This window comes from Xenopus tropicalis, chromosome 1 (genome assembly GCF_000004195.4).
Source record: "Xenopus tropicalis strain Nigerian chromosome 1, UCB_Xtro_10.0, whole genome shotgun sequence".
Classification (NCBI taxonomy): Eukaryota; Metazoa; Chordata; class Amphibia; order Anura; family Pipidae; genus Xenopus; species Xenopus tropicalis.
The window spans coordinates 95486961-95501386 of record NC_030677.2 but is presented as its reverse complement, the minus strand read 5'-3'; the positions used below and the strand labels follow the sequence as shown (position 1 = coordinate 95501386).

The following is a 14426-nucleotide window of genomic DNA, read 5'->3' as shown; positions in this document are numbered from 1 at the left end:
ACCTGCACCTATGGGTGCTATGTATAGAACATAACCCTTTATATGCCCTAAAAGACATTTTTGTTAACATATTTTGTTTGCCTTTATGTAAATAATCTGTGGAATAGGGATTGCTGAATGTTTATAAATAGGTTTGTTTTATGGACTTTTGATAAGGAAGCTAATAACCTCATCTAGTGGTTTCATCGTATATGCAAGGAACCCACAAGTCATATCAGGGACTTTAATATAAGGTATACCCCTTTGAAATATTTTTTTAGAATTTGATGGACTTTTGTCTTTTCTGAAACGTAATTACTATGTCATATTTCTCTCAAACTAGATGCAGGTGGAATGTTCTGTGGAACGGTTTTACCAGAACAGTTATAAGCCTCCATCAGATTTATCTCTTAAAGGTTGCTGACAGTTGTAATTATCTTTTGCAAATCATGCAGACATCTTGTTCCATGGCTAAATATACCCCCTGTACCCACAGCACGCTGAACAGCTAAGCAACCCAAGCATATGATTGGCCATAACATTGAAAAAAACATGCCTGGTTTTTTTTACACTGCAGAAAGAAAGGCAATCATTTGATGTTAAGTAATAAAGGCAAACAATCACAGACATTGTTAGAGAAATTGGTAAGAAATAATTAGAATTAGAGTTAAGCAGTTAAGGTTCCAAAGCACTTGCAAAGGTTTTTGACTTAGTTTTAACTTTCAATTTGTTCCATCATCATTGTAAGTCCCCAGTTGTACTCTCACCATTTGTAGAGAAAAGCTGTCATGTCCAACACTATTAATCACTCCTCAAATGATCTCTATTACATCAATACAGTTTGTTTTTCATTCCTAATTACAGACATCATCTCTCTATTTGCAGTGGGTGCCTTTTGCATATGCCAGGACACACAAACAAGCACCTGTTGCCTGGTAAGTGGGAGCCACACCTGTCACCAACAGCACCAACTACTAAGGATTCTGTCAGTTAACAAATCCCTCGAGGTGGGGGATATGCAACCGACTTGAGAATAATATACTAATTATTGATTTTAAAATCAAATAAGTTGATAAATGAAGTATCCTATGAATTACATCTCCATAAATCAAAACATCTAACGGGTGATGAAAAATGTCAAAAGGATTTTGTGAATTCCAACTTACAAAAGGAGTAATGTAAGCGTAACTGATTCTCTGCATTCTTTTCATTCTAGGAAGTGTATTGTACAGTTCAAAGCTTGCATTCTAAGCTGCTTATTAACACTCTCACAAAGGGTGATTTTTAGTAAGGGCAAACCAAACCCTAAACTTATTATTTAAATATTAAATGCAGGTTGATGCATTCGTGAAGTTTATTTATTTTTCTTAATTTACATATTTATGTTAAGATCCTTTACTTGTGAGCCCCAGGATATTTTTTTAGTCCATTTGTTGTCAGCTATAGCCTATTTCAATGATCTCTAGCAAATGTAGAAATGCATGTATATGCGAACATTTTTTTTTTAGTCGATAGAAAAATTGCTCATTAAAATGATACATTTGAACAGCTTATCTTAGGTATATAAAAACAAAGCAAAAAGACAATTTAGGCTAAAAAAGACATACATGGCATTGAATTTTACCTTTTTGTCTAAATGAAACCTGCAAAACTGCTAGGTGGTCCAGAAGGCAAAAAAACCCTGTCTGAAGCCTCACAGGGGAGATTCTTTGCTGACTCCAAGATGGCAATTGGACCATTGCCTGGATAAATTTTGTTTTAAAGGAGAAAGAAAGGTAAAAACTAAGTAAGCTTTATCAGAAAGGTCTATGTAAATACAGCCATAAGCACTCACAGAAATGCGCCACTGAATTCTCTGTCAAAAGATTTGTTGTGTCTGTAATTCCTATGCCAGTGACATGCAGCTCTCTGCTCTCTCCTGCTCCCCCTCCCTCAAGAATGCTAAGAACTCACACCCCCACTTAGGAATGCCGATCTGAACCAATCAGCAGGAAGCTGACTCATAGTCTTACAAACTGAGCATGTACACTTGTTCTCAGTGTGGGTGCAGGAGTGAGGCATTATGGGAACTTTCTTTACACAGCTCAGCATTTTTCCTTCCTGTTTAGCTTCTGATCATCTGAACAGGTGAAATATGGGGAGACTAAAGGGCACTATTGAGACACCTAAGGGTATGCCTGCAGCTTGAGATTAACTCTTTATTAGCCTTTCCTTCTCCTTTAAGAGCAAATTTCATTAACCCTTTATTTTCTCTCTTGTATAAATTCATACAATCTTTTTAGGACACTATATAGTAGGGATGCACCGAATCCCGGATTCGGTTTGGGATTCGGGCCGAATACAGCCTTTTTTTGATGAATTCGGCTGAATCCACGTCCTAATTAGCATAAATTAGCATATGGTAATTAGCATTCGGAAAGGGTTAAAATTTAGGGGGGGATTTTCAGCCGCGCGACAACTTTTAACCCTTCACGATCCTAATCCTAATATGCTAATTAGGATTCGGTTCGGGATTCAGCAGAATCCATCAGGGTGGGTTCGGGGGTTCGGTGCATCTGCCAGTACAACCATAGTTTTCACAAAAAAAATATTTTTCAAATATTACAATGGAAATTCCTTTCCATTGATCTCAGTGCATACCCTTGTGTCTGCTTTTACATCTGGGAAAGAGGAAGGACTGAAGAGGAACCTGGCTTTGAACCTCCAGAGGCTATAATGGATGCCCTGCTGCTATCCACACTGTCCATGAAAGCAGGGTGAAAACTGCATTTGTCTAATTCAGTCAGGAGATAAGACCTGGAACTTCAACTGCAACAAGAGACTCCAACAAGCTACAAGATGACCAGGAGGTGACCAGTGCTGTTGTGGAAAGTGATCCCCAACCAGTGGCTCGTGAGCAACATGTTGCTTACCACCCCCTTTTATCCCCCTCCCAGTGGCCTTAAAGTAGGTTCCCATTTTTACATTTCTGGTTTAAAGGCAAGTTTTGGAAGCATAGAGACCCAGTTTTACTCCAAACAGAACCATCTGCAGGCTAGCAGTCTACATGGGGCTTCTAAATAGCCGATCACAGTCCGTATTTGGCATTACCAAAAACTTCAGAAAGTCAGAAAGGTTAGAGATTCCTGGTGAAGAGTGTCAGCACTGCAAAGCTGCCTGTGAACCGTAGTGTGCCAGCCCCTGTGAGTGTGTGGCTGCTACATGTAGCATCTAGCATGTTCTTGGGTTGAGCTAGAGCCACCAGAGGGTATAAGATCTCTTAGTAGGGACTGGGTTGGGCATTCATATATCCCACCTGGTGGTATATTCAAAAGCTGGTGTTAGTTAGTCTCACTAGTTAGTGAATCTCACTAGTAAGACAGACAGACCTCTATGTGTCCCTACTGCAGCAGAGTTGAACTGTACTAGATGCATCTTGAATTAACATTTTCTTTCAATATAAGTGAAGTATTATCCTATTCTCAGGGTGTGTGAAAAGAAAGGCTTACACATAGGGGGAGATTTACCAGGACACGAACGATCGGAGCGTTCATACGAACGCTCCGAACGTATTCTCGCTGATTTTAGTGTTAGTGTTTAAGTAGCTTGCATATATTTGATTATTTTTTTATCAATACAGAAAATCATCTGCCCAGATTAATTGGCCTGCATACTTGCCTACCATCCAAGTCATTAATAAACACATTATATAGAAATAGACCCAACTCTGTGCTCTTCCACTAAAATCCTACCCCAAGGAGATCATAACCCATTAAAAACCCTCTTCTGTACACAATCCTTTAGCCAGTTTTCTATTTTTTTACAAACAGACCATACCAACAGACTTTAGTTTAAAAAGCAATTGTTGATGTAGCATTGTATGAAAATTGTATGAAAATTTTGACAAAATGTAGGTAGATTACATTTCCTGCAACCTTACTTTCCAAGTCCCTATTTGCTACATCATAAAAAGCAATTACATATGTCTGACACAACAATGTGTTTGTAAGCTCTATTTATATTTTTTATTGTATTGGCCCCTTGTTGTTTTATTAATATACTGTTCTGCTGGACAGTGCTGCAAATATAAGTAGCGCTATATAAATAAAGACATACATACATACATTCTTTAAAGAGATACTGACACCAGAAATTAAACCTTTTTCACATCTATCATAACATTGTCTTTGCATGCTATTTATAATTTTGCTGTAAAAGTATTTGCCTGAAGCTTTTACATTCCCTATCAGATCCCCCATGTCCCTCTATAAGGGGGCTGCCATATTTGTGCAGCAGTAGGCCGTTAGCATTAGAAGCTCTAACTGTCAGGCTGAGAAGGGACAGTCAGGTTGGCAAAACAGTCAGGTTTAGGGACTTCAAGTAACAATTACTTACAAAAGCAAAACTGTCAGTGAAAAATGATCAACATGACCTATGGATAACTTTTAATGTACATTAATATTTTGAAGAGTAGTTTTTTAGTGTCAGTATCACTTTAACAAACTTTCAAATAACCAACACCAACTGGACTAAACTATCTATGTAGTCAAGTGTGTATTCAATCAGGGCCTGCGGCCTTTTACCTTTAGCTATACATAAACATTTACATATCCTGTACCATATCCTGTGTCATCTGGAAAAAGGTAACTGATGGTGCTTTAAAAGTTAGCCTGCAGGCAAGTGGCTCTGTCCTTTATTTTGAAGAAGCCACCAACATATTAATTTAACTTCTGGAATGACAACAAAGCAGTGCTCCATGAGTGTATCTATTTCAAAAGCAGGAAATCCCACAAAAATGTAACTAGAAAATGGTTCAGATGACTAAGTAAATTGCTAAAAGTTGTAAAATGCACAAAGCAGGATAAATAACTAACCTATAAAAACATATTTCCCACCTGGCTATGTAAACTAAAAATGAGAACAGAACAATAAATATTAGTACCAATGCAGCATAGCAAACCAAACATGTACAGGTATGGGACCTGTTATTCAGAATGCTCAGGACGTAGGTAGGGTCTTTCTGTAATTTAGATCACCATACCTTAAGCCTACTAAAAATCATTTAAACATTAATTAAATCTAATAAGATTGTTTTGCCTCTAATAAGAATATATTATATCTTAGGATCAAGTACAAGGTACTGTTTTACTATTACAGAGAAAAGGGCAATAATTTTAAAAAATGTGAATTATTTGATTAAAATAGAGACTAAGGGAGATGGTCTTCCTGTAATTTGGAACTTTCTGGATAATAGGTTTCCAGATAACGGATGCCATACCTATACCACAGACATTCAGGGTTTTCAAAACAGACAGTGCCACTCAAAAAGAGGCCAAATCACCTCTGAATTAAAGCTCATAGTATCTGATTAAAGAAAAAAATAATTTGCATAAATATGTATATAACCAAGTATTGTGCTGCCATCCTTTCTTCAGAGCATACACACCCCATAGCCTATATATAGGTAAGAAATTGTTAGAAAAATGGCATTATGGAAGACTGTGATTTTTTGTTGCTTAAATTTGTTACAGGATGAAAGTCATATTTCACAGTAATATTGTGCTGTGTCATTTACACATAAAAAACACTAAAAAGGTTCTTAAGAATACAGGTTCAGGAAGAGATTAGGTTTCTGATAGAGATCTGAATTTGATAATGAGACTGTGTGTTTTTGTTCTCCCTACTGGTATGCAACACTGCTTATGTTGTGATCGTATGCAAAATACCAGAACTTTTTTTGACTTGTTGATTCCAATTGTGTATATTACATTCTCGCACGGCTGGCTACTGAATGAGACACATCCGCTGTCTGGGTTTCAGTGCCTCTTCTCTGCATGCTAATTTCTGTAATCCACTAAACCCTGTTTGCATTTTCAGTCCTCTTTAATCTTAGTTTTTTTTTCAAGAATTTTATGGATGGAGGGGGGTCCACCACAACAAACCTTATTTCCATGCCCCTTTTATTAGTACATCTGCTCATTGCTGCCGGTGATAGGCTGTTTATAGTTAAGAATGTTCAGCTTGTAGCAATAAACACACATAACAACACCAAAACACTGGGAGAGGGTTTGCCTTGGTTTATAGTGCAGCAATGTGTTTACAGTTTTGTGTTTATTGCCCTGTTACATAGCAGTTGTAGTTCATTTGCTTCATCGGTGCTTACAGATTGAAAAAAACAACATAGTTATAAGTAAGGTCTAGTTGATAGAGCAAAGTAAAATATATGGGAATTGCTTATTGTTTCCACATAAATTTCCTTTTCTAAATATTTGTATTGATACAGGATTGAAATGTCCTTTTTGGCCACACTAACAACTAACTTTAGTAATTTTTGATAACAGACTGTTTTGGATTTATTATAAGTAAAATAAATAAAAGTCCACAAACTATTAACAACACATTACACAGCATTCAAACTCACAAACTCACAGGAAGACAAAAACAAATACACAGAAACCAAATCTCTTTTTGACGCTTTATTAACAGAAAAAGCATATCAATCATTAAGCCACACAACACACAAATTTCATGGAAACTCTTAGCACTTCTTGCGAAAAGACAAACTAGGAGTACATTTATACAAAAACTTAGAACACCAGAAGGATGGACACAGGACCCAAACCAAATCACAAACATAATTACTCATCATTTTAAAAAACTTTATCAGACGATAGAAGATGATCCACAGGAAGGTTTACAATTCTTGCAGGAAGCAGGCCTTTAAAAAACTCACGGTACAAGATCGAGACATTTTAGACGCAACAGAAGCAGAAATATTAGGAACAATCAAAAAATTAAAAAACGTGAAATCCCCAGGACCTGACGGTCTCCCACAGAATTCTACAAACAATTAGCATCAGACATAACCCCAACCTTAGAAACACTGTACAACAAAATCTAACAAGGACACCCACTATGGCATGAAGCCAATGTTGCCAGGATAATACTAATCCCCAAAGAAGGCAGAGACACAACAGAACCAAGTTCATATAGGCCCATATCACTCCTAAATCAAGACATTAAAATAATATTGAAAATAATGGCCGACAGATTACAAAAAATATTACCAAAAATACTTAACGAACATCAAACTGGATTCCTCAAACACCGACATCCTGTCCAAGCCCTTAGGAAAATATTAACAGCAGTCTACCAAAGCAACCTAGAAAACAGAAAACAAGAAATGTTAATAAATTTCGACGCTGTCAAAGCCTTCAACAGAATATCACACGCACACTTGCGACGTCTACTAAAATTCCAACATTTTGGCAAACAAACACTTAACCTATACAAAAACCTATACAACACACCTAGCACATTTATAACAGTTAATAACAATAACTCAGACAGATTCACCATAGGAAGAGGAACACATCAGGGATGTCCCCTATCCCCCCTCCTATTTAACCTAGCTATAGACCTCCTGATACGACATATAATGAAAGCACCCGAATTAAAAGGAATCCAAATGGGCCAAACAACTCTCAAAATAACAGCATTCGCAGACGACATCTTATTATTTCTTAGCCAACCCAAAACAGAAACTCCCGTAATTCTAACAATAATACAAAGATTTGGCAGAGTCGCAGGCTTTTAAATAAATCTAGACAAATCGGAAGCTTTACAACTTACCCAATCAACATCCACCAACTGGCCCACACACTTCCCTTTTAAAAAAGGCAAACAAAGCATAAAATATCTAGGCATAACAATACCCTCACACCACAAAAAAACAGACGCATTGAACATAAGGAAAACAATAGACACCTTAAACAACAAGAAACGCAAGAATGGAAACATATCAACTTAACTTTCTTCGGCAGAATACATTATATCAAAATGTTTCTATTCCCAAAACTATTATACCCCATGCAGATGCTACCCTATTATATCAAAACTACCGATCTAAAGCGTCTGAATAACATCTTTAGAACCTTTATTTGGAACAAAAAACGCCCCAGAATAAATCTTGCCAAGCTTGAACAACCGAAACACCTAGGAGGACTTTATCTCCCAAACATCAGAGAATACAATGAAGCAACTCTCCTTCGATACGCTGGAGACTGACTACTAAACAGACAACAACATCACTAGACCAACACTTAATTGGAGAATATTCCATCAATAGTGATGGGCGAAATGTTTCGCCAGGCATGGATTCGTGGCGAATTTCCGTGTTTCTCCATTGGCGAATTGTTTTGTGAAACGAATGAAAACATTAGCCGCGGAAAAATTCGGCGCACGTCCAAAAATTGTCGCCTGCGTCAAAAAAGAATAGTCGCGGGCGTCAAAAGAATAGCCGTGCGACGAAATAATAGCCGCGGGCAACAAAATAATAGCCACGGGCGACAAAATAATAGCCGCGGGCGACAAAAGAATAGTCACGGGCGACAATTTTTTTTGCCGCACAACATTTTCACCATTTCGCAAATTTTTTGCCGTTTCGCAGATCTTTTGAAAGAAGCGAAATGGAACAGATTCGCTCATCACTATCCATCAACTATCTACTTCACACAACTTCAACAAACCTTCCACAAACCACGCAAAACAATCCTTTATTCATAGACACCTACAAAGCATGGAATTCTGTGAGGCGAAAACATGAATTATCACCTAACATATCTCCATATTTAACATGGTTAGGAAACAAAAACTTCCCTACAGGCCTAAGCAACCCTATCCTACTCCAATGGAGTAAAGAAGGACTCCATAAAATTCATGACCTATCAACAAAAAACTTCACAAATATATCCCAAACTAACCTAGTCAAAAAGTATCCATTCACAACCCCACACATATACCTACGTATGCAAATAACACACTACACGACACACATCATGAAACAACTGATGGAAAAGGATAAAAACAGCCCAATCTGGAAAGACAAACACACAAAACAAACTACATCAACTATATACCAAACCATCCGAACACTCATCAACATTGACAATGAAAAACCATATAACTTTAAATGGACAGTCGACATCCCAAACATAACCACAGCAGACATTTTAAAACAACACATAGGAGCCATGAAACTGATTCCAGTAAGCAAATACCAAGAAATGGCAATACAAATCCTCCACAACTCCTACCTCACCCCTGCAAGGAGACATAAAATGGGCAACCTGCCCTCTGACGAATGCCTTAGATGCCGCTCCCCAAATGCAAACCTCATACATAATTTATGGTCATGCCCCAAAATACAAATATTCTGGAAAGAAGTAGCCTCATATTGGACGCAGGTAACTCGAAAACTCCTTCAAATAAACTTAGAATGGGCGCTATTCAGCAAAACTGCATCCTATTCACACCTAACTAAACCTGAAAAACAACTAGCTGGGAGATTATCGGCAGCAGCCCGGAAAACAATATTACACCAATGGTTAACCCCAGACACCCCATCTATAACGCTAGTAAAACAAAAACTACACACACAAAAACTACTCACATCTTCTACATGGACTGGCTGGAAGCAACCACTAAGAAGGAACAAAACACCGCAAAATTCTTTAACACATGGCTTGCATACATATCTTCCCTCCCACAATCAATCAGATACCCTACAGTCTATACATTTAGGCAAACCCCATGGTACGATACAGAAACACTCGGAGAACATCCATTACTAATTGAAGCATCCCAGTACTTTCAAAACCAACAAAATCAAGAAATCGAACAACAAAACTACGGACCTCCCAGGAGCCAACAAATAAACAGAATTCTGGCTAACTACTTATAGTGAAAGCCATCTCTCATAAGGCCCAAAGAAAACAGGTATGAGCTAAAAGTTTCTAACCTTGTTATGAATGTTAATTTCTAATGTTCTATATTTCAAACATTTTACCATTTACGAGACATAAATGTAAAACAAAATACTATAACGAATGTTTTAAAAGATATGTCTGACAATATGGAAATAAAAAACAAAGTTTAAAAAATAAATAAAAGTAATCTCCTCTGAGAAGTGGGCAAATGGCAAGTCAAACATGGTTTTATCAGTAATGGTTTTAATATATTGCCCACACACATCTTATTGCCATTAGTAAGCAGGAAAACTGCATCTTTAGATTTTGCTAAAGCATTTAATACGGTTCAGCAAAGAAGGTAGTAAGTAAATTAAGAAATATATAATTTGTATTTGGATAGAAATTTGAGGACAGTGTGGTGATTAATGGAACATTTTCTAGTTGGACCAGTGTTATTAGGAGTACTAATGTTATTAATGTTCTTGGGCCACTGGGTTTTAACTTTTTCATCAAAGACTTTGAAGCTGGCATTGCAGGTACTGTCTCTCTGTTTGCTACAACACATGGTAAGGCCATCTCCCATAGACTTAATTTTAATCAAATTTCTAAAAATGATTTCCTTTTTCTCAGTTATAATAATACAGTACCTTGTACCTAAGATATAATTAATCATTATTGGAGGCAAAACAGTCCTATTGGGTTTATTTCATGCTTAAATGATTTTTTAGTAGACTTAAAGGACATGCCAACCCCCCCAAAAAAGTTTTTGCCTAATAAAAGAAAACATAATTCTAGGCAACTTTGCAATATACATTCATTACATATTTGGAATGTTTTTTTAATTATTTGTATACATAACTGCTATTAAAAACACTGTCTGCCTGTCCTTTCTATTCTCTGCCCTGGGAGCTCTGGAATTTGAAACAATGTAACACAAGGTAGCAGATTTTACAGACCTGACTTGCTGGAGGAGCCTGGCACTTGCAACATTGTTTAAAAAGAAACAACCAGGAGTTGAGCAAATGCTGCTTTCTATAGCAATTATATTTACAAATAACTTTTAAAGCACTAATACTTTAATAATTCGATATTGAAAACTTGTTTAGAATTGTGTTTTCTTTTATTAGGGCAAAAAAAATATTTTTGGGATTGACATGTCCAATATGAAGATCCAAATTATGGATAAGACTCCTTATCTGGAAAACTCCAGGTCCCATACATGTATATAAACTGATCAAATGGATTAAGCCATACATTTACCTGTTTATAAATGCCTGGAAAGATCTCAAGTTCAAGATGCATTGAGAAGGGCATCACTTTACATTGGTACCTTCACATTACAGCATTTCGTCTTCCTGGAGATGTGCAGCCTGAACATCTTTTTATGGCAATTATAGTTGCTTATTTAAAAAATTAAAGAAGGTCCCTTCTAATTACCATATGTTATTTTACACTTGATTATTTAATTATAGTTGTTGTATTGTATCTCTTTTAAATCTACAGTGCTGTATTTTAATGCATAATATTACAATACATGTTCTGGAAAAAATAACAGACAAACTGTGAAAATGCCAGCATTACAAAGAAGTGGAAAAGGACATTAATCAGATGTTATGATTATAGTCAGACAGATAGCAGATTAAGACAAACAACTAACAGACTTATTGACTTCAAATGGAAACATTAATGTGCTGTTGTGTTCTCTGGGAAATCTGAAAATCAAAGCCAGAAGTCTTTCAAGATGAGATGCTTCTTTCTCTTACAATATTTCTCAGTAATGCATATTGATACACAATAGGCAAGGATGGTTTAGAACAGTGCTGTCCAACTTCTGTGAATTGTTCAGGCCTACATGGTTTAGGGCCAATAATGGAAGCCAGTTTTGACACCTCTCCTTTTTAAACCATATCCACCCTCAAACCCCACCCATGTTATCACAAGAGCTTTTAAGACATACCCACATTAATGGTGGTAGCACAGCAAAAACCCAAATTGTTGGTGTTCACTGTAGGGCTATCACCCGTAATTCATATGTAAAAGAAAGTCATATTCTTAAATCCATTAAAGAATTATATTATGCCATATTAAGACTTACCCTTAAATCAATATGCATCTTCCTCCCCTGTGGATAGCACAGTAATCCTCAGCACATAATTAGGGACCATATAATGACTGTTTCCCAAATGATAACAAACTCCCAGAGCAAACCCCTGCCAGGTTCACCTCACGCAGGCAGCACAGGGCAGGCAGAGTATAACACACACAGGCAGCATAGGGCAGAGTACGTCACACACAGGCAGTATAGGGCAGGCAGAGTATGGTACACAAAGGCAGCATAGGGCAGACAGAGTATGGCACACACAGGCAACATAAGGCAGGAAGAGTATGGCATACACAGGCAGCATAGGGCAGACAGAGTATGGCACACACATACAGCATAGGGCAAGCAGAGTATGGCACACACAGGCATCATAGGGCGGGCAGAGTGTGGCACACACAGGAAGCATAGGGCAGGCAGAGTATGGCACATACATACAGCATAGGGCAAGCAGATTATGGCACACACAGGCAGCATAGGGCAGGCAGAGTATGGCACACACAGGAAGCATAGGGCAGGCAGAGTATGGCACACACATACAGCATAGGGCAAGCAGAGTATGGCACACACAGGCAGCATAGGGTAGGCAGAGTATGGCACAAACAGCATAGGGCAGACAGAGTATGGCACAGAGTTTTGCCCACTCAGGGATCATATGGCAGGCAGAGTATGATACACACAGGTAGGGTGAGTGTGAGTATGGCACACACAGGCAACAAACGGCAGGCAGAGTATGGCACACACAGGAAGCATAGGGCAGGCAGAGTATGCCTCTATGCCTGCCCTATGGTGCCTGTGTGTGCCATACTTTGACTGCCCTCTGCTGCCTGCATGTTCCATACTCTGCCTGCCCTATGCTGCCTGTGTGTGCCATACACTCCATGCGGCCTTGTGGGCCGCCAGTTGGACAGCACTGGTTTAGAAAATGAAATTTGTATTTTTAGATTAGTGTTTTGTATCTCTATAGGATCACATGCTTTAAATCTTCCTGTAGTAAATTATCTTTAAGAAGGAAAGTCAAGAATGAGGTGGTTTGGAATTATAGTATTTGCAGTTACATACTTGAGCATAAACTGAGTATAGGAAGCTAGATTATTAAAGGGGTTGTTAACCTTCATTGTCCAAATCTTATTAAACCACCAACAATGCTCTCATTGTACAAAAGGCCAATGTAAAAACTTCTTATACCTGTTAAATCAGTCCTTCTTCTGTCTCACTGATCAGATTTCTTAAGGGATGGGAGTGGCCTATTTTTAATCTGACACACTGGGAAACTTATATGCTTACATCATCACATCCAGGCTTTCCCCTTACTTTTTTCCTATTGGACTAATTCATTGCTTGTGCACTCTAACCAGTTGCATAAATTTAAAGGTCATTGGTTAATTTCTCCCTTGCAATGGCATAGGCAAACAGACTCAGCATATCCAAATTCTAACATATTCCTATGTTAGATTTGCAGCACTCTGTTACAGACATAGGAAGCAATGTCAGAATGACAGGAGTCACAGCAAAGAGGAGTTAATCTGCTGCCAGTACTATATTCTATTATCGAATAGAATATTTCTATTCGATAATTACCACAATGCGATGGAAATAACACTTTGCAATAATCATTTTTGCGCATGCGATATGAGCAGTAACGCATGCAAAATGACTTTGATGAATCGGTGCATAAAACTATGCGTTAACGACCTTTAGTGAATCGGCCCCTAAATGCTTGCTGCTTTGTGGGCTTTTTTTTATTTTATATGTTAATTGAAACATAAGTTGTTTGCATTTGAGTTGTTTACTGCAACAAAATAAAGTCAGTTTGAGGAAACCCACTCTTTGAAGCATTATTCATCCACAATAGTCTAAAAGTTATCTAAGACATGTAGTTTTCATTGTGTTAATTTTGGGGGGTAAAATGTTTCCAGTCTGTTCCAGCTAAATTACTCACAGATGGCTGGGAACATTTGTAAAAGATTGGATGTGTTTCAAAAGAAAAGTATGTATTAGAGAAAAAGTTTACAAAAATGTATATCCTAATGTAACATTATCTCATTTATAAAAGATTGCTTCAAATACAGTGAAAACTGCACCACCTGGAATGAAACTATTTAATAAGTCTTATTATAATTAAATATAAATTCCTAGTGCTTTGTTCTTTAAAAGTATGTTTTTGCAGTACTATGAAAAAGGCTGGTTTTGTATTTTTTATCATTTATTTATTAGGCACATTACGAAGGGCAGAAATTCAAAGTTCAAGCTGCAAATATGTATGTAACTACAGTCCTGGCTATATAAACTGATCTATAGTAATTGATTCCTGTGTGGTTCCCAAACTGGCCGACTCAAGGGGTCCTATGCATTGGATGGGGGTGAGCCAACTGAAAAACATACTGAAATTATGCTAAAACATTGCACATGCTTTGGTGTTAAATGTAATAATTGTTCTGTACCCTCTTTCTAGACTATACTTGTTTTTATATTGTACCACATTCATTTGATAATACATCTACTAAGTATTCTAAAGCCCTGTTATTTCAAACAATAACTGGTACAGGTGCTCCAAGTTAGCATACAAAGCACACAATTAGCTGAAAAGACTTTGTGTTTAATAATAGAGCTTAGTTGCA

At 37.4% G+C, this 14426-nt stretch overlaps 1 long non-coding RNA gene across 1 annotated transcript in view; it reads right to left on the bottom strand.

Annotated features, from left to right (window-relative positions):
* Positions 1-6419: 6419 nt before the first annotated feature.
* The window catches only part of LOC116411553, a 37532-nt gene continuing 29525 nt past the window's right edge, over positions 6420-14426 (bottom strand). Inside the window, exon 2 of the long non-coding RNA XR_004223197.1 lies at positions 6420-7120. This is a non-coding gene — a long non-coding RNA (uncharacterized LOC116411553). The remainder of the gene's footprint in view (positions 7121-14426) is intronic.